The sequence below is a fragment of the Aedes aegypti genome, chromosome 3 (genome assembly GCF_002204515.2).
Source record: "Aedes aegypti strain LVP_AGWG chromosome 3, AaegL5.0 Primary Assembly, whole genome shotgun sequence".
Lineage (NCBI taxonomy): Eukaryota > Metazoa > Arthropoda > Insecta > Diptera > Culicidae > Aedes > Aedes aegypti.
In genome coordinates, this window is record NC_035109.1 from 220,094 (window position 1) to 239,611 (window position 19,518).

Sequence of the window (19,518 nt, forward strand, 5' to 3'; positions counted from 1 at the left end):
AACAATAATTGGAGAGAACATTTCAGAAGCTAAACATTATTACATTTTTTTCCTGCTTCGCTTGTGCCAGCAGGAATCTCTGGTGATAATCTTGCAAGCCCTACATAATTCACTTGAAAGTACCTATGCCACATTCACAGTAGTTTATTGTCTGGTCGGAAGCGAACGCCAAACCTCAAAGTGCTGTCCGCATAAAATATCATTAGTGGGTATTTGGTCGATTGTCGATGCTGCAATCAATTTCACCAGAACGCATTCATTAAGCAGATAATAATGGCCTCGCTTGGCTGAATCCGTATATAAATGGGACCAGTCCACTATGGGCGATCAGGTGGCCAATAATCGAAAAAATGACTTGTTCTGATAGGTTTTTCTTGTACATCATTCCATAGTAAACACTTCTATTAAGTTACTCTTGAAATATCAGGGCAAGATCTTTTATATTTTAATTGATACAGTATGTCAAAGTTATAGTGTTTAAGAAAAATGAAAAAATCGTATAAATGGCTTATATGCATCATTAGTAACAAAACTTATTATATCGGTATAAGCCCTATTCAAAAGATAGTCTCGAAAACTTGGTTTTGAAAATAAAACACCAAATTTGTATCACAAAACTAATAAATACAAAAAAAAAATAAATACGACATGAGATGGAAAAAAAAAATTTGGCTGCCAGTCTGTATGGAATTCGCCCATAGTGCAGTCTCCTCTAGGAATGGCTTACTGCGAGTTCTATAATACTGCGTAACGTTCGTTCATTTACGAGCTTGTAATTCAAAGCTATCGATATAGTTCATAATATTTACAGCGCACAAAAGATATTTTTATGATTATTTGGAAAAGTTTCGCATCCTGTCATATAAAAAAAAAAAAGAAATTCGTATCGAGACTACAGGCATGTTGAAAAAATCTTTTCAATATATACTTCATAAAAAAATTAACTCTTTTTTGAAAGCTTGGTGAATTAGATCATTGAAAACTTTGATTAATGAAAGTTATATTTCCTGTGAACATCAATAAAACCAGAATTTTTTACAACTTTGGCGACCTTTAGCTCAAAATTGTGACGTGCTCTTTGAGAGCGAAATCAGATTCAGCAATCCCAAATTTACTAGAGACTCATTTTTTGATTCAAAGCAAAAATATTATCTTTGTTTCGCTGGGTAGTTTTTAGTTTTTAAATTTTCAATTGATTGTTAGTACCATCTATTTTACAGGCAATAATTTCACATTTCACTTTTCCTCTACCATGTTCCATACCATTTAGTTAATTAGTTCATTAGGTCTTTAATCGTTTACCTCATGTAACGTGAACATTCGAAGCATCGACATACATATTCAAAACAGTCAATGAAAGATCACCAAACCCTGATAAAGTCATCCGCCGGGTTCCCTTTTGCAAACTTTCCCATGCCTTGTCGATGAGCTGTTCGGTGTGGTCTTTGTCATCATTTTTACACCATGCATGGACGCTTCCCTTGGAGTCCCACGAGCCTTCTCGGAACCCTCCTAATGGGATGACAAATGACTGCAAACATTTTCTCTTTATCGGCTTTTGCCGTCCGATCCATTCACCGTTCAGCAAATGCTGATGAATATTTGTCACAGGTTGGGGTATAGGACATGTACCTCTACAAGTAGTCAAGAACAACAAACGAATTACAATCAATAATCGCATCTCCATTCCGCAATCACCCCACGTCCATAAGCACCACAGCAGAACGTTTCATACTTGGCTCTATAGGCCACAATTTGGGTCGTTTGGCAGAGCGAGCCCTACCAATAAACGCGACACTGGTATTGTATTGTTGTTTTGACGGTGCCGATGATGACGCAAGATTTAGTCCTTTCCCAACCAAAAACGTGGCTGATCCTACAAGAATTGTAATTGTGAAAGTTGGGTTCCTTTTCTTCGCGCTCCACCTTGCAAAGTTCTTAGGTCCCGCTATTCAGACGACAATGAACGACGAAACGTGGTCGGAATATTATTTTCATGATATCGATTAGGATCTTAAGTACGGAACGCCATCCAGTCTACATCGCATTATGGGGAAGGGAGTGGAGGAGTTTTATGTCAATAAATTAAGTTATTGCGCTGAGGTTATTGCCATTTGAGTGTTCGGTTCGTTTCATGCCATGTTTGCAAGGTAGAATAGTAATCGCATGACGCAATCACATTCTGCAATCAATTTTAAAACAAGCCCCCATTCTACCTGATTGTGGCATTCTCGTTATCCTAGTTGGCACCCGGCACTTGCTACTGGGTCACCACTGTAATTTGCGATCCTGTAATTATCTCTGGAGATTTAAATATCATGACTTTTGATACCCATACTGATATGGTTCCAGACATGTTCCCCATTGGCAACATCTTCCGTGGCACTCGGAACCTACCCATGGATCACCAGTGGCATTTGAAGTCGCGCAAATAACTGCTTAGATGTCCTCTCAAAAAATCATCATCTTTGATCTTTGATGACATGTTGACATAATTAAAAACAGAAAACAAAATAGTCAATTTTCGCAACCATTTTTGCGGAAATGGCCATTTCTCTAGCGGAATTCAACGGATTTTGCTCAAACGTTAACATTCGTAAAGTTTACAAAAATCATCAACAATCACAGCAGGTGAAAATACAAACGACTTCAATATTGAGCTATTGACATATCCTAAGAAAACCCTTCACAACTCCAATAGTGTTCAGTCAGGTCATTTAGGCAGACGAAATTTCCCGTCAGATGCTTCTGAATGCATTAATTTTTTGTTTAATTTTCAACAACGGGCCTGGTGTAGTGGTTAGAACTTACACCTCTCACGCCGAAGACCTGGTGTCGTATCTCATCCCCGAGATAGTCACTTATGACAAAAAGGTTAAAGTGACCACTTCTTTCGAAAGGGAAATAAAGCATAGTCCTCAAATGAACAAGCCTAGAGCTTAATATCTCGTTAATAAAAACAGAAAAAAGTTTTGCATGTATAAATTTAGACAAAGTTTTACCTCTCTCAAACTTTTTGTCTAACCCTGTATATAGCTTCAATTTATGCCTCATATTAGATAATAATGTGTTTGAAAATGGCAACCGGTTTTTCGAGTTTGAAATAAATATAGTTTGCTGTCATTTACAAACATTAGCTCTCAAAATCTCGAAAGGAAAAATTTAAGTTTGATTGTTTTATGATAAATCTATCCTTTTCCTCATTATGCAAACGAAACCATTCCTTTTTTCATGATTCTATGAAGTTTTAGCCCATTCTACAGATCCATCAGACGAACCCTTATGGAACTCTTTAGATATGTCGTGGATAATTCTACAAAGATCTAGTTATTTTTCTTATTTATTCAGCTAGCGGTACTGAGCCTATATCCAACAAAACGTAACCTTTCTACCTATTGCATATCTCTGTATCAAATCAAGCGAGACCTTCGCAGCTGCAGCAGTTGCACCACGATGAGTTGTGTATTTCACCAACTTTACAATTTCGCCTGACACCAGATCGGCGAAAGTATTTCGAAACTATTCCCTCAAACTTTACAAACTCACACACATTCCCAGTGCACACACAACGTACATGTAAAATGAACTATATGCGGAAAGGTACAGCTGAACAGGGTTTCCATTTGGCTGAATGGGCAACGATGCCAGTCTGTCAATCCAGAGGTGGTGGCTTCACTTGTGATCAAACATTCTCCAAAGCTGGAAATTCATATCGAGTATCTCGTTACGATGTATTAATTTCACAATACATTTCATGTAATGGTTATTATTATTATTATTATCTTTATTAAGGAGATTTTCAGCCCTATGGCTGGTTCATCTCCGTATGTAATGGTGCAGGTTAAACATGCTCCATAATTAATTATCTTCCAAATGTTTATCAACCAACTAGGGACATGTTCCATCTGCAATGTAGAGTAAGCAAGAAAAACATGCATGCATACAATGTAGCTGCAAACAGAAGTTCGACATAGTACTGTTTTAATACAGAAAACGTTTTCCACTTTAACAAGAAAGTTCGGTTGAGAAAGTTATACTCCCTACACGGAACAACGCCAATCCATAGCCAACGATAGCAAATAAATTATTCGTGTAGTTTGCATTCTTCTTCAATTTCATAAGAGGAATGAATATGCAAGGAGCTTTTCTCTTCGGTGCTTAATAGTTTACCATGTTACATCCAGCATGTAGGTGTGTTTTCCTATTGCCTTCCGTGGCCATGTTAATATTTCAATAAAAGTTTAACACACACGTTATTCATCGAAAGGCAATATAATGTACCTCGTCCATTATGATTGTTCCCACGGTGGCTATTTCTAAGCCTTAATTAAATTATCACTGTCCCATTTAATGACCGATAACTTTGCGCTTACACCCGATTCAAAATGTAAAATACATCCAACCTTGGTCACTTTATGGTGTTTAAGAATAATCAACTAACTTTATTCAATATCCAACTAAATAGCAACAAGTATAGAACTGTTTGATTATATAATTTTCAGAATCTTCGAACGATTTGCTAATAAACATGCTCTCATATTTAATGGTCCCTTAATGAAATGCCGATAAGGAAGAGTCATGTCGGAGACCAGATAATTATAATCTGGTGGGCTGTAGAATTAAGAGCAGAACCACAAGAAAGCTACATCCCGATTTCGCCCCCAAAACGAGATCACGAAATTTGTGATAATTATACATGGAACCCAACAATTATGTCTGGTTGCTTTTCTTATACTCAGTTGTGAACTGAAAAGCTATAAATTTATTTGAAACGAAAATACGTAAAGATAAAAATGGATCTGAAAACAATGTTAACTAAAAGTTGTTGCAATACGACTTTCAAGAACTCTTAAAGTGGAATTTATAAATTCTTCTTCTTCTTCTTCTTCTTCTTCTTCTTCATGGCATTTACGTCCTCACTGGGACAGAGCCTGCTTCTCAGCATAGTGTTCTTATGTGCACTTCCACAGTTATTAACTGAGAGCATTATTTTGCCAAAGTTGCCATTTTTGCATTCGTATATCGCGTGGCAGGTACGATGATACTCTATGCCCAGGGAAGTCAAGGAAATTTCCTTTTTCGAAAATATCCTGGACATACCGGGAATCGAACCCAGACACCTTCAGCATGGCTTTGCTTTGTAACCACTCTGCTAAGGAAGGAAGGAATTTATAAATTACTCTCATATAATTCACCTGAATTAACAAAGTAACTGATGTAGGTATTTGATTTTAAATGACTACGACGTGAAATATTTGTTCATCTGGAGATTTACGAAAAAATTCCTAACCTAGAAAAAACTACAGCATAATTCATTAAATGAAATTTTCATGAAGATTGGTAAAATAACTAAGCAGGCCACCATTAGGTGGATTGCTCAACTTTTCTACCATTCGGTAACATACACGCACAGCAGATTTTCGTTGTAGGTACATCCTTTCAAAGAAGCGAAATTCATTCGCAGGTAAAGTCTTGTGGTTTTGTCCCGGGTGTGAAAAAACGGTGAGATAATAACAGGTTTGTTCGCCCGATTTTTTTTTATGGAGATTTCTGCGTACGGCACCGGGAGGAATTGGGTGCCAAGTTTTACGTCACATCCATAGCCTGCTTTGTGTGCTGTACACTTCTGCGCCTATCTCTGGGAAGGTCCCTTATGGCCTTTGGTGTGTTGTGGTGGAGAAGATGATCTGCATATCATCCTGCTACTTAGCTTTGAGCCGGCGGTGAGACATTATAGCAGGCTTTGTGATCCGGTTGATGTTGTTATTTTTCGGGTGCAGAAAGCGGAACAAATATGCCTCGAAGTGAAGATTCCGAGACATAGAATGTTATATGACGTGATGGATTATAAAAATGAATTTAAAAGTGGACATATACAGTGATCATACGAAAAGTATGGATATTTATCCCCCCTTTTTTACGAACTACTTACCTTGCTAGCTTAACCAAAACTTATTTACCTTGCTAAATTAATCAAAACCAGTAACCTATTTTGGAATTGAATAGTGTATAGGTATGGGAATGTTTTTGATTTTAGTTAAGTGTTACTTCTCACGTAAGTTTTTTTTCCACGGCAATGGACGCTAGCGCCGCTGAAATATGTTAACGTCAATTACGGCGTTGAAAAATCTTTCGGCGATCCGAGATGAGCCAGCCTCGGGCTGCAAATCTCGTTAATAAAGATAATAATAATAATCTTTCGGCGATGATTCTCGAGATTTCTAGAATCTGTAGAGAAAGAGGTACTCGTGGACAATGTCCACTGGACGTACTGTACAAATTGATATAGAAACCGTCAAAATGAAGTGCCCACTTGCTTGTTATTTTCCAAAATGGTAAAAATCGTATATGAAAACGCAAAAATCATCTTATTCATTAACGGGATGGATTCGACTGGCTACGTTTTCTACTATAACTTGTTTTTCGGCTTCACAGTCATTAAAACGATTGCGTTGATTACTTTGTTATCTTCGCCTACGTTTCGGTCCGGGACTGTTTGTCCGTTTTGTCCGTTTTACAGTGAGAGGCAAAATAAAGTGCCCACCTTACCAGTTTTCGAATTTCTCTCATTGATTTGGTTCAAATTAAAGTTAACACACCTAAATCTTTTGTGATATTTTATTTTTGATGTTCTTTTAAAGTTGCACTTACGAAATTTTGATAAAAAAAAGAATTTTACTTAAAGAAAAAGAAAATCAATTTGTATTGAAAAAAAAGTAGTGACAAAAATAAGTGCCCACTTCCTTCTTGGCCCCAGAAAAGATGATTTAAGAAAAATAAAAAGCAATTTAATAGTTAATGTGTCCTCCTTTGGCCTTAAGGACTTGCTGGAGGCTCTTCGGCATGCTTTTCACCAGGTTTTGTAGGTGTTGTGGATCTAGTTCTTCCCAGGCGCGCTCCAAGGCTTCAAAATAATTATTTTTGTTGGTAACACCAGTTTTTTCAACCCTGGCATCGAGAATCGCCCACAAATTCTCGATGGGGTTGAGGTCTGGGCTTTGTGGAGGCCATTCCAGCGGTTTAATCCGACAAGACCGGAAAAAAGACTTGGTCTTCTTTCCAGTATGCTTCGGGTCGTTGTTCTAGAGAAATATGAATTTCTCTTCAAGGCCCGTCTGGATCAGCGAAACCTCCAGATTTTCCAGCAAGATGTTAATGTAGGAATCTGCCATCATTATTCCGTCGATTTTCACGAGGTTTTCTACTCCACTCCATGAAAAACACCCCCAGACCATCACATTTCCTCCTCCATGCTTCACCGTTCCTTGGATGTGGTGCTCTGCATCACACACGAGCCCGCCGCTCTCGGTTAGACAGCTCGAGCTTCAGGAGCGCCACATCCAAGGAACGGTGACGCATGGAAGTGTGATGTGATGAAATGTGATGGTCTGGGGGTGTTTTTCATGGAGTGGAGTAGGAAGCGTCGTGAAAATCGACGGAATAATGACGGCAGATTCCTACATTAACATCTTGCTGGAAAATCTGGAGGTTTCGCTGATCCAGACGGGCCTTGAAGAGAAATTCATATTTCTCTAGAACAACGACCCGAAGCATACTGGAAAGAAGACCAAGTCTTTCTTCCGGTCTTGTCGGATTAAACCGCTGGAATGGCCTCCACAAAGCCCAGACCTCAACCCCATCGAGAATTTGTGGGCGATTCTCGATGCTAGGGTTGAAAAAACTGGTGTTACCAACAAAAATAATTATTTTGAAGCCTTGGAGCGCGCCTGGGAAGAACTAGATCCACAACACCTACAAAACCTGGTGAAAAGCATGCCGAAGAGCCTCCAGCAAGTCCTTAAGGCCAAAGGAGGACACATTAACTATTAAATTGCTTTTTATTTTTCTTAAATCATCTTTTCTGGGGCCAAGAAGGAAGTGGGCACTTATTTTTGTCACTACTTTTTTTCAATACAAATTGATTTTCTTTTTCTTTAAGTAAAATTCTTTTTTTAATCAAAATTTCGTAAGTGCAACTTTAAAAGAACATCAAAAATAAAATATCACAAAAGATTTAGGTGTGTTAACTTTAATTTGAACCAAATCAATGAGAGAAATTCGAAAACTGGTAAGGTGGGCACTTTATTTTGCCTCTCACTGTAATGACTGTGAAGCCGAAAAACAAGTTATAGTAGACATCTTATTCATTTATTTGAACTTTAAAGTTAACAAAACATACGAGGAAGTTAGAAGCAAAGGGGTGTAAGTGACAAATCATGCTAATCTGAATATCTGAAATGGAATATAGTAATTCCGCTAAAAAATCTACAGATTTTGGTGAATTTTCACCGAAAACTGTAAAAATTTGTTGTATTTTGCTAATTTATTTTACCGAACTGATTAGCTGTTGGGATGTCACCTGAATCCGAAAAATAATTTTAGTGTGTTGTTTTAGGGAAAACCAACTTTTTAGTATTTTTTTTCAATCCTATACAAATTGTATGAAAGCAAAATGCTAGCCACTTTTCTATGATATTTTTTTTCACATTGCGCAAGAGAATGGTGCATGGCGGCGGAAAATGAACTCACGAAACTCTACAAAGAACCCAGTATCCAGAAGTCGGAAAGGTGCGCTGGGCAGGGCATGTTGCAAAACTACCGGTCAACTCTTCAAAATTGCCGTTCTTGTTGAATACGGTTTTCTCAAGGAGGCTTGGAGCGCAGCTGTAACGCTTGGGCCTATTTGAAATCAACAAATAACAAAGTTTGATCGAATAATAATAAACCCTGGATAGGTCTGTGTTACCGTGGTGCATCAATATCCGGACGCCTAAGAAAGCACAAATTTTCAACCTCCGTTTTTGCTAAGTGTGTTTCATATTGAATGAAAATCTTTGTATGTAGCGAACGGTTTTATGCCAGATCTAAAATTGATAACATTTCCAATAAAAGTTAAGATTTTATCATGAATTAGGGTTGTCTTGTCCTTAAATTCGGGCACCTGTAGCAAATCATGTCTATAAATTCGGACACTTCTGAATCAGAATCCGGAGAGCTGTATATGAACATGGAATTATTAAAATTAATCACGTAATTTTCTTGAAGTTTAATTGTGTATTAAAGTTTATGAAATGCATATATCTTGTACTAGTTAAAGCAATTTAAATGTAGGAATAATTTATGATTTGGTTACTTGAATTGAAACGCTAGCGATTCCAGTTACAACCATCACTGATTTCTACATTTTTTCTAAACAAAACGGTGCATCGCATTGTCTGAATTGGTCTCATTCCATAAATAATGATAGGTTTTTGATGTTTTCTTTTCGTTTTAATGTTCTTACACCATTGAAATATACGGTTTATACTCAATGTCCCCGAATTTAAATCCACTTGGCTCCAAAACCGGACAGACACTTTTTACAATTTTTGCGAATATTTACTGCACATTTCAAGAATGTGATACCACTGCACTGTTTAACTATTACTTCGTGAAAAAACAGGCTAGAAACACAAACATTATTAGCAGAATTCTCAAATATTATCGTTAACTACATGTTGTGGTTCGTTCGTCGACGCTACCTTCAAAATCACTTGCACAGCAAAGAAAAGACATTTGACTGAAGCAATTTTATTTTTTAATTAAATATTACCATTGATCGATGAAAATTGCGAGAGTGTCCGAATATTGGTACCGTCCGGATTTTGATGCACCACGATATTGGCTAGTAGAAATCCTAAGACAATTTTCATCAATTTTATTTCATCATAAATTCCTTGCCAGATTCTATTATAAAATTATGTCTAGTACCAACAAAACCAGACCATTTACGTAAGTTTATTTTTTATATTATTTTTTTAATGTAAAAAAGCATCATTCATTTTTCAATCCATTCGAATGCCAGAAAACTGCTACTCTTCCACACAAACTACGTACAAGAATGTAATCACCCGGCAATGGAATCTCAATCAAAGCTTGTTTGCCTTCTCTTCCGAGCCGAATCATTGTGCTATTCTGAAAGCATTTCTGTTATCAAACGATCAAAGTCCAGTCTAATTTCAAAGGCAATTGTAGAGAGGTGCACAGGAGGAACACGAAAAACAAAACTAGAGAACGATTGCTTTCTTTGGAAAATTTGCCAGTCACATCCAAGCCAAACATCAACCGGCACACAGAAAACCAGAAAACGTAGACCACCGTTTCTGAGGCCGGGTGAACATTGGGTGGAGAGCTTGGGTCAACATCTAAGAGCTGGAGTTGGAAAAACGTGCAAGCACTTTTACTCAGTCAAGAGATGTGTTAGATACCTGCCCTGGTCAGCCAATTCACGCAGGTCCTTCTGGCTGAGACATGCTACGTAAACAAACAAATCGAGTAAATTGGCAATTTTCGTCAAGAATCAATCCCCGGATCGATAACACAATTCGGATTTCATTAGCAGTGCCAAAATGAGTTGATGCGAAGATTTCCTCGGCAAACGCATAGTATTGAAGCAGATCATGATAAAGACTAATATCTTAGACTAAGATTCTTAGTGTACGAAGGTCATGTGTCCAGTGCAGTGAACTCACTGGACATTGTTGTAGTTGGGATGTTATGCCGTCGTGGTGAAGAATGGTAAGCCAAAACCAGTATAGTGACAGAAAATAAGCTTTTAAGGTTAAGTCTGAGATGTGTGCGTATACAATATTCGACGATGACAATATTGAAATTTTATCATTTAGAAACGCTTCTGTACTTAACACAGAAAACTAAATGTAATCCAACATTTGAAAACACCTTGTGTCGCAAATGTGAACAAACCGATATTATATCACGAGGTTTGAATAGCGACAAAGTTGCGAAAGTTGGGGCAAGTTTGACATGAGGGCAACTGTAAGATGTTGTGAAATTGGGAAGAAAAAATATTTTACTTTGTTCTCGAAATTATGTTTGGTTGAATTTTGTACTTTTTGGGGCAAGTGTGTAATCAATGTGGAAGCAGCATTGCGATTTTGAAAAATTAAAACAAAATCGAAACCATTTTGTATGAAATGGAGATAAAAATAACAAATACAGTCGTTTAGTTTTTCAGACACTATCAAATTAACTAAAAGTTGGTTCAGCATGTTAGTGGATTTGACAAGCTTTGGGCAGAGTTAGGGAACAAAAAGCTTAAGATGACACATTTTCGCTAATTTAAAATTTTTATGTTGTAAAATGCACTTAGCATGAGTTGCTTTGTAAACTCAAACCTAGACTCAAACTCAATTTTATATGTAAAACTACCTTATACCTTAAAGTGATTCAAGATTAATTCCAGAGCTATCAACTCAGGGCCTTTTTGTCAAAAAGAAAATGTGATGTGACTAAAACTGACCAGTATGATATACAAGTAGCCCTGTTGTGGATAATGCAAAAAAGTTAACTTCGTTTAACATTCATTTCGTCGTCTTCCTAATGGTGCAGTATTTTCAGCGGCATATTGATCACAGTCTGTTGTCCATCGGCACAGGAAATACAGACGACAAATATCGATTTCTATATCAGTAAAAATATCGTCGATTTTCATTTCCTGCGGTTCAAATTCTCATCTCGTTACAATTTAGGCTGCGGCCATAATAGTATAGCTATGTCAATATTGTGCCGGTACAATGCGTTGAATAGTAATTTCCCTGCGGCAGATACAACAGTGTATGGATTCGTTACAAAAACTAAAGAGTGCGATCCATCCAGCAATTTCAATTATTCATATATGTAGTGCGCTTTGTGCTCTTTCAGAGGCCTGTCTCACAAACCTACTGTTGTTTGACGGATCAGAAAAAAGTAACCAACAACATGCTACCACATTTTCGCATACTGCTGCATACGTTATTTAGCCTGGAGTTTCCATGTATTAAATGAAAATTGTTCTTTTTTGCATTCCCCTATTGAACCCCCAAATAAACGACGTATTTGAATCATATTATGAGTTTGAATCAAATTATGGGTTTGACCCTCATGGGGTAAGTGTTCCAATAATCCATCCTAGTGCTCCTATATTCCTCACATTTGTATTTTTTTGTCCTTTGAATTAAACTTTATTATTTTGCAAACTTTTATACTTATTTCTGAAACAACACAAGCAATGGACGCGTTCTATTATTCTATTTACAAAAAAAAAGGTCCAATGGAATTGAAGGATAAATTCATTACGGAATCCCCATTGTGGTATAATAAACATGTCACAAATCTTAACCCTCTAATACCCAAATTTTTATTTTTGATCTAAATTTAATTTTTAGTTATCTACAATCGTTCTAAAGTTTAGAATCTAAACACGTTTTGGGTGATGATCTATTTTAATTCACAAATATATGAATTTTGGTTTTTGATTTTTGTAGTTTTTATTTTTGGACATCCCCATCTCTTTTAATTTTTTCTTGAAGCCTCTTCTAGTTACTCATTTTTGGCAATAATAAAAATTCAAGTTTTTACGGTACTTTTAAAAATAATACATTTTTAATATTTTTCTGGATATATTTTTATTTTCCGTTTATTTAACGAAAAACAGGTTTTAAATTATTTTAACACCACCGAGCACTTCTTCTATTATAACTTGCTCAAGTCGAGCACTCGACACTGAAGAAGTCTGTAAGTCGTAGACGAAATAGGCCTATCTGTCAAGATAAGCATTACATATTAGAGTTTAAAGGTATTTGCTCGCCTTATTAGTAATTTTAGTATTTTTTTTTTTTGCTAGAAGTGAAGTGTTAAAGTTCAAATTGTAGTTTTAAACATACTCCAATAATCCCTCCCCTAAATTTAATTTGAAAAAGTGTACTTGAAAACAATTTTCTCATTTGAAATTGAAGAATTAATAGAATTTGAAATGTTTTCACATAAATTAATCTTATTATTTATTTACAAACAATGACGAACGACAGTTTTTAATAACTGAAAATAATTACACATTTATGTCGTGTTAAAATAAAACAGTATTTATTTTAAAAACCAATCATTTGCCACAACTTCATCTTCGTAAACATTCCATGAACACGAATTAATCATATCCATGTCTATTCACCCCAACTTTATAATGCATGGGACATTTGATATTTTCACATTTATTTAGAGGATCTTCGGCCTCTCCTCAATAATTTACGTAATATATGTATAATTCCTTACAGGAAGGGGTCTATTTATATTCCACTCTTCCCTATTTTGTTGCATGGAACATTCTAGTCGCCTATTGTTGTATACAGTAATGTATTGTAGCCTAACTGTTATTCAATAAGTATACTGCAGAATCTTCTGGAGCTGTCAAGAATAATTGCTTTGAGCCTATGCATGTTATAAAACGTTTGACTGTACGTACTAAATTATTTTGTTCTCATAACTTTTACTGTGCGCCATGCTATAAAACGTTTGACTTTTACTGTACCAACAGTCAAACGTTTTATAGCATGCACAGCCTCATGCAATGTAAAAGGTAAACAATAAAATTGTTTCTAGATCTAGAACGATCGAATGGTAAGTAGTTTTACTTTGCCTATTTTTATATACCTACCTAATGTTTTGTGTATGTCAGGTATGATGAGTATTTAGGTAACTTGATGAACAGTTGAGTGACAGTGTTGCTGGTTTGGTGGTGAATTTGTGTAGTGTTGTGGCCTAAACATGAGGCATGTTCGTCCACCGGTGTGGTGCGGAATGATGCACCCCTGTGGCTTATTGTTGGCCACAACAGGTCATAAAAGTCTAAAGTCATGTTTAAAGCATTCTTTTTAATATGCCATGTGATGGTGATGTCACAACGTATAAATTCTACTCAAAGTGCATGTGTCGGTTTTACCCAACAGGGTGTCGATCTTACCCGCACTCTCAATTGTCTAGCCTAAAAATGATGAAATATCAATTTGATTTAAATCACTATGTAACGTTTTTATTCGTTTAACACAAATTTTATTAATAAGGTTAGGGTGTCGGTTCTACTCCGAATTCCCCTATATGCAATTAACTTGAATGAGAAATGAAAAACGAGTATAGTAGGTGTACGGATTCTGATCGGTATGTATACCCGCACGGTATGAAGAATACAGCACGTTGCAGAGTGATGCCAGGGGCAAAAATTGAAAATAAAAAACGCACTATTAATTTTTAAATTATTTTTGTTTTTTTTTCTACAATACACAAAAAGTCTCAATCCAGGATTTCATGATGAATGGATGAAAAAACGGGGTAGATAGTCTATTGGCTTTCGTTTCTGCTTCCCTAGGTGGTCGTGGGTTCAATCCAAGACCCGTCTCTTTCTAATATTTGTAAAATTCTTCCTCATCCGTCCATTTCTAATATCTTTAACATTATTCCTAATAGCTCACTTTCTCTATCTCTCTGCGTGATCCTTTATAATGACATCAAACAAAATCAGTTCTATTTATCGCTAGAATTAAATAAATCGACTTAACCGCATACCACAGTGGTATCCATGCGGTCGAACATCTAATCCATTACTAACAGAACACTCCTGCTTCCAATGTAGGTGTGGGAAATGCAGGTTTCAGGTTTTCAAGAAACAACAGCTAACTAATGGATTACCTGTTTTGCTCATGTCCATTCGCGATGACGGAGGCAATTACCACAGTTGACCCTATGCGTGAAGCTCCGATTTCTTTTCATGGCAATGCATATGAAGTCAATTTTTGAAGGTTTCTTAAAAAAATCAAAACTACAGTACTGGACAAAACATTTGCAACTTTTTCGATTTTCCGTACAAAATGACCAACTTTGGTTAGCTAGATCTCAGTTATTTATCATCCGATTTGAATGAAATTTTCACAGAACATCAGATATAACTTGAATTTTAACATATATTTTTGAGTGATTTTTCCAATCACGGGTTTATAAATTATAACGGTTTATCTAAAGTGTAATTTTCGACGAGAAATTCAAAACTATCTATCTCAAATCTAATAGCCCTACACAAAAACTGTCTTCAGCAAACTTGTTCACCTCGTTAAAATCTACAACTTTGCTGAAGATACCAAGCTATTCCTTCAATATGTTTAGTTATGTCATTTATAAAAAATCGTCAAAAAATTGACTTTAGTCAAACCGTTACTGCTTTTGAACTTGTGATTGGAAAAATTACTCAAAAATATATGTTAAAATTCAAGTTATGTCTTATGTTCCGTCAAAATTTCTTTCAAATCGGTCTATAAATAACTGAGATATAGCTTACCAAAGTTGGTCATTTTGTATGGAAAATCGAAAAAGTTGCAAATGTTTTGTCCAATACTGTAGATTTAATTAAATTCTGTTACGTGTACGGGGTTAGGTTTAAGATAAGCTATAGAATCCGCAGAATATTGAGGAAAAAATATAAAAATCAAAATAATGTGTCTATAATGTAGCCTATCAATAGTCTATCAACATGTACTGAAAAGAATTTAAATAGCTATTGTAATTAATTGCCGGGTTAAATTTTCGACGCTTAACGCATAGAGTAAACTTTTTCCAGATGGCAGCACCGTACCTTCGTTAGAGCGAATAGTTGGTCAGCAGAAGTTTAATCATTTGATTTTGTATGGGGAAAGGCATCTAACTGCAGATTTCTAGTAAATAAAAGCTTTAATCGAAAACAAATATTTGGTAAACGTGATAGTCATTATCGTAACGAACAACCGGCACCAAATATTTTTCGAAAGTAGGACCCAGTCTTGAGAAATAATTCGTTAGATGCTAGCGTATGTGCGTTACTTTGTGGTGAGTAGCGAATCAGGCCATGTACCTATCTAATCCATTAACATGCCTTCTTTTTTGGCGCCGTTATTGGGGATTTTGCCCTCCAATAGACTCTCATCTAAAAAAAATTGTCCCACCAAAATATTCTCACACTATGTAACATAACGTACACTATTAGATTGTGTATTACATGCAAGAGGCGTGCTTCTGCTAAATTGCCATATAAATTGCACTGTAAGTATTTATTTCCCTACGTTTAAAGTTTGCACGACAATCTGTTCGTCAAACGAACTTCTTCTTTTTGGCATTACATCCCCACTGGGACAGAGCCCGTATCTCAGCTTAGTGTTCTTATGAGCACTTCCACAGTTATTAACTGAGGAGCTTACTATGCCAATGACCATTTTTGCATGTGTATATCGTGTGGCAAGTACGAAGATACTCTATGCCCTGGGAAGTCGAGACAATTTCCAACCCAAAAAGATTTTCGACCAGTGAGATTCGAACCCACGACCCTCAGCTTGGTCTTGCTGAATAGCTGCGCGTTTACCGCTACGGCTATCTGGGCGAACAATATACAGGTAGAAATATTAAGGAATGGATGAAACTTGGATACTTTGCAGTATTCCAAAGAACATGATCATCATGCTTGTAGTTTTAGCTCCCTTATAAAATGTATGAAGAAACTGTAATAAACTTCAGCTTTGTTTTTAAATGTGAGCATACACTCGTGCTCGCGCACGTATTACACTAGGCTCAAACCCAGGTAACCAGTAAGCACTTAATAAAGTATTTATTCAGCAGTATATGCGCCTTTACTGCAGGTTATTAGCTACCAAACCGTATATGCGCTTTAAATGCTATCAAAATGCGGGTTTTGACCCGATATACGGCTGCTTAAATGCTAGGCCTTCAGAAATCTCGTATCAGGCTGTCAAAAATGATAACGTCTCAAGTCTCAAGTTGAGCAAAACAAAAATATCTTTCTCTCTCTTCCCACCCTCTTTCCATCTTTCGTACCTATCTGTCTTCTTTCAATTCTATTTTTGTGTTCGTCTCACATCGCTGCTGTTCCTGTTCTGTTTGTTGATTATGTTGATAATAGGTTTTTGGCAATCCACTGGGATTCGAACCTACGATCCTACGATTGCTGAGTACTGGTTACTGGCTAGCAGTAATGCGCGACGATTTTTTGCAATGGGGCTCTGCACAAAAACATACCTCTCCCTTTTACTCTTTCAAGATATTTGTAAAAACAAGGCCAGTAAAATTCAAAATCACATACAAAATCAAAACAGTGCAGTGGCCTATAGTTAAACTTTGCTGCTACAGGATTTCATTCCTGCTTAGCAAAATTTGCATTTTAGGCGATCAAATGAAATAGATATTTGCATAAGAATTATTTTATTTTGTTTGATCCATCATAAGTGGATAGTAGAAAAAGACAGAAGGAATGATGTTGGGTCGATCGATAGTGTTTGGCATGAACGTGACTCTAATGTGGCCCATCGGCATACCCTTTGTCATTCCAGACGATCGTAAAAAATGGACGTGGAAAAAGTTACGTACTGTTTCCTCGTTTTTGTTTATAGTTTAAATAAGCTAATGAAATAAGAACACCAATGTATCAATGTAAAAAATAATATAACACTGAACCTCGCATAAATCCATGGCATACCGGATGTTGCCCTCTTATCATTTCAAAGTAATTTAAAAAGTTTTGACGATTCTCTCTTTGTTATTTTGAGTCAACGCAAACACATGAATCAGATAACAATATGATTCATTATTTTAGTGTCTTCTCTTATATTTCAATGTTGATTTATTATCATGAATTATTTTAAAAGGCACGAAAGGGTGTACTGTCAGCGCGAATGATGACAGCTTGGTAGAATACAAACATATTCGCCTCTCTTAGCAGTTTCGTGGCAGTATACAAGTAATTGAGATGCCCGGAAATCATAACATGTTGTGCATTCAAAATGCTGATTAATAGTTGCAAACTTTTGAATAGCAGTGTACTTGCTATTTTAAGGCAGCTAAGCAATCAGTCTGCTATATTAGGGCAGTGAGCATATAGAATGCAATTAGAAGACTGATTTACGGCTTATTCAAATGCTTAGTGGTTACCTGGGAGTTGAAGTTATTTTTCTGGCAACTTCCTGAAAATTAACGTTTCATTTTGTGCAAACATGCGCAACAAAAGTTTTTTGTCGATTGAAAGGTTCAAATTGTTTACTAGATAAAATGAAAAGAATTTTTATTGTTTTGAAAAGGGAATACATTTGCAAATCATTACACTAGATGGTAATACACGAAAGTTAAAATTTTTCGTGTTTGTGATTGGCCATGAACAAGTTGTTCAATTTCTTAGCGTTCAATATATGCAGACCACATGTTACATTATGATAAAATAAACGAATGACCGAAAATTTAAAAAAAGAAATTGAAGCTTTTTATTTGGTGTAATAAAAATCTGAAATCTGAAACTATATGTAAAAAAAAAATGCAACTTAATTTCATTCACGAGGGAGCAAAACATATTAAATGAAACAATTATTTGAGACCTCTCTTTGATTACTGTAGTTATTGTTCGGTTTCATTTTTGTTACGCAGTGTAATGCGTAAACCATACTGATTTTCTTGCAAATCTCAACTTTCCTGCTCTCGCTCGTTCACTAAGAAAAAAATTTAGATCGAACTATGCCACTGCAAAAATGGGCCCCTCAATGGAATGATATCATGTTATAACAAACATTGTGCTAAAAGTGATATAACCATGAGTAAAAACTTGCTTGAAAAATATTTTCCAGACAACCTAGATAAGTAAGAATGAATGAAAGAGCATGTAACGCATATCCTACCAAAATACCAATACGCCGAGATTATATGAGTGATTTTATTACCTTTTGGCACAACTTAGCTGTGCATAAGAGATTATGCAATGGAGCCGTCAACTCCACATCATATTTCAAACAAAGCTTGTCTCTCTTTAATTATCTTCTATGTTTAATATCCATTCCACTCATTCTTTACAGGGAATTGTTTTCAATCAATTATAACACATCCCAGGGCACCAATGCCTGTGGTAATCCGGAAATTAATTATGAAGATGGTGCAATCAGTAAACGGCAAACCCTTGTGGTGCCTTTTAAATAGAATAAATTTGCTTGGACGGTGTTGCATAATAATTTAATGAAAACGGAAAACTTGTCCAGCAATTTCCAGCAACCGATGATGTACCATTACTCGATATCAACTTATGGATCCATATTAAAATCATATTGCATGATTACTATACATTAGGGTGCGGCTTATTTTTCAAAAGTTCTCAAAACCGAAAATTCGTGTGCTCTACTGAATTCAAATCACATTAAAAGAGAAACCTCAAAATCTGAGCCAAGAATATTAACATTTAGGGGTGGCGCAAATGTCTTGAAGGTGAATTTTCAAGTTATAAAAAATCAACTTACTTGATACTTGATGGGCTACAATTCGCTACGATGAATCTGCGCCGAATGGATGAGTCTTCTCCACTGGGCTCGGTCCTGGGCCAATCGCTTCCAGTCGCCCTGAACGTTAAGTGCCCTTAAGTCCTCCTCAACCGCAAAAAGCCATCGTGTGCGCGGCAAACCACGAAGTCGGCGGCCTCGTCCGGGTTCTCTGTTGAATATTATCTTTGCTTGTCGTTCTTCCGGCATACGGGCAACGTGACCAGCCCAACGCAGCCTGCCGTGTTTTATGCGCTTGACAATATCCACCTCTTTATACACTTGGTACAACTCGTGATTCATGCGACGCCGCCAGATGCCGTTTTCTAGTTTACCGCCGAGTATTGTTCGCAGCACTTTACGTTCAAACACCCCGAGAGCTCTC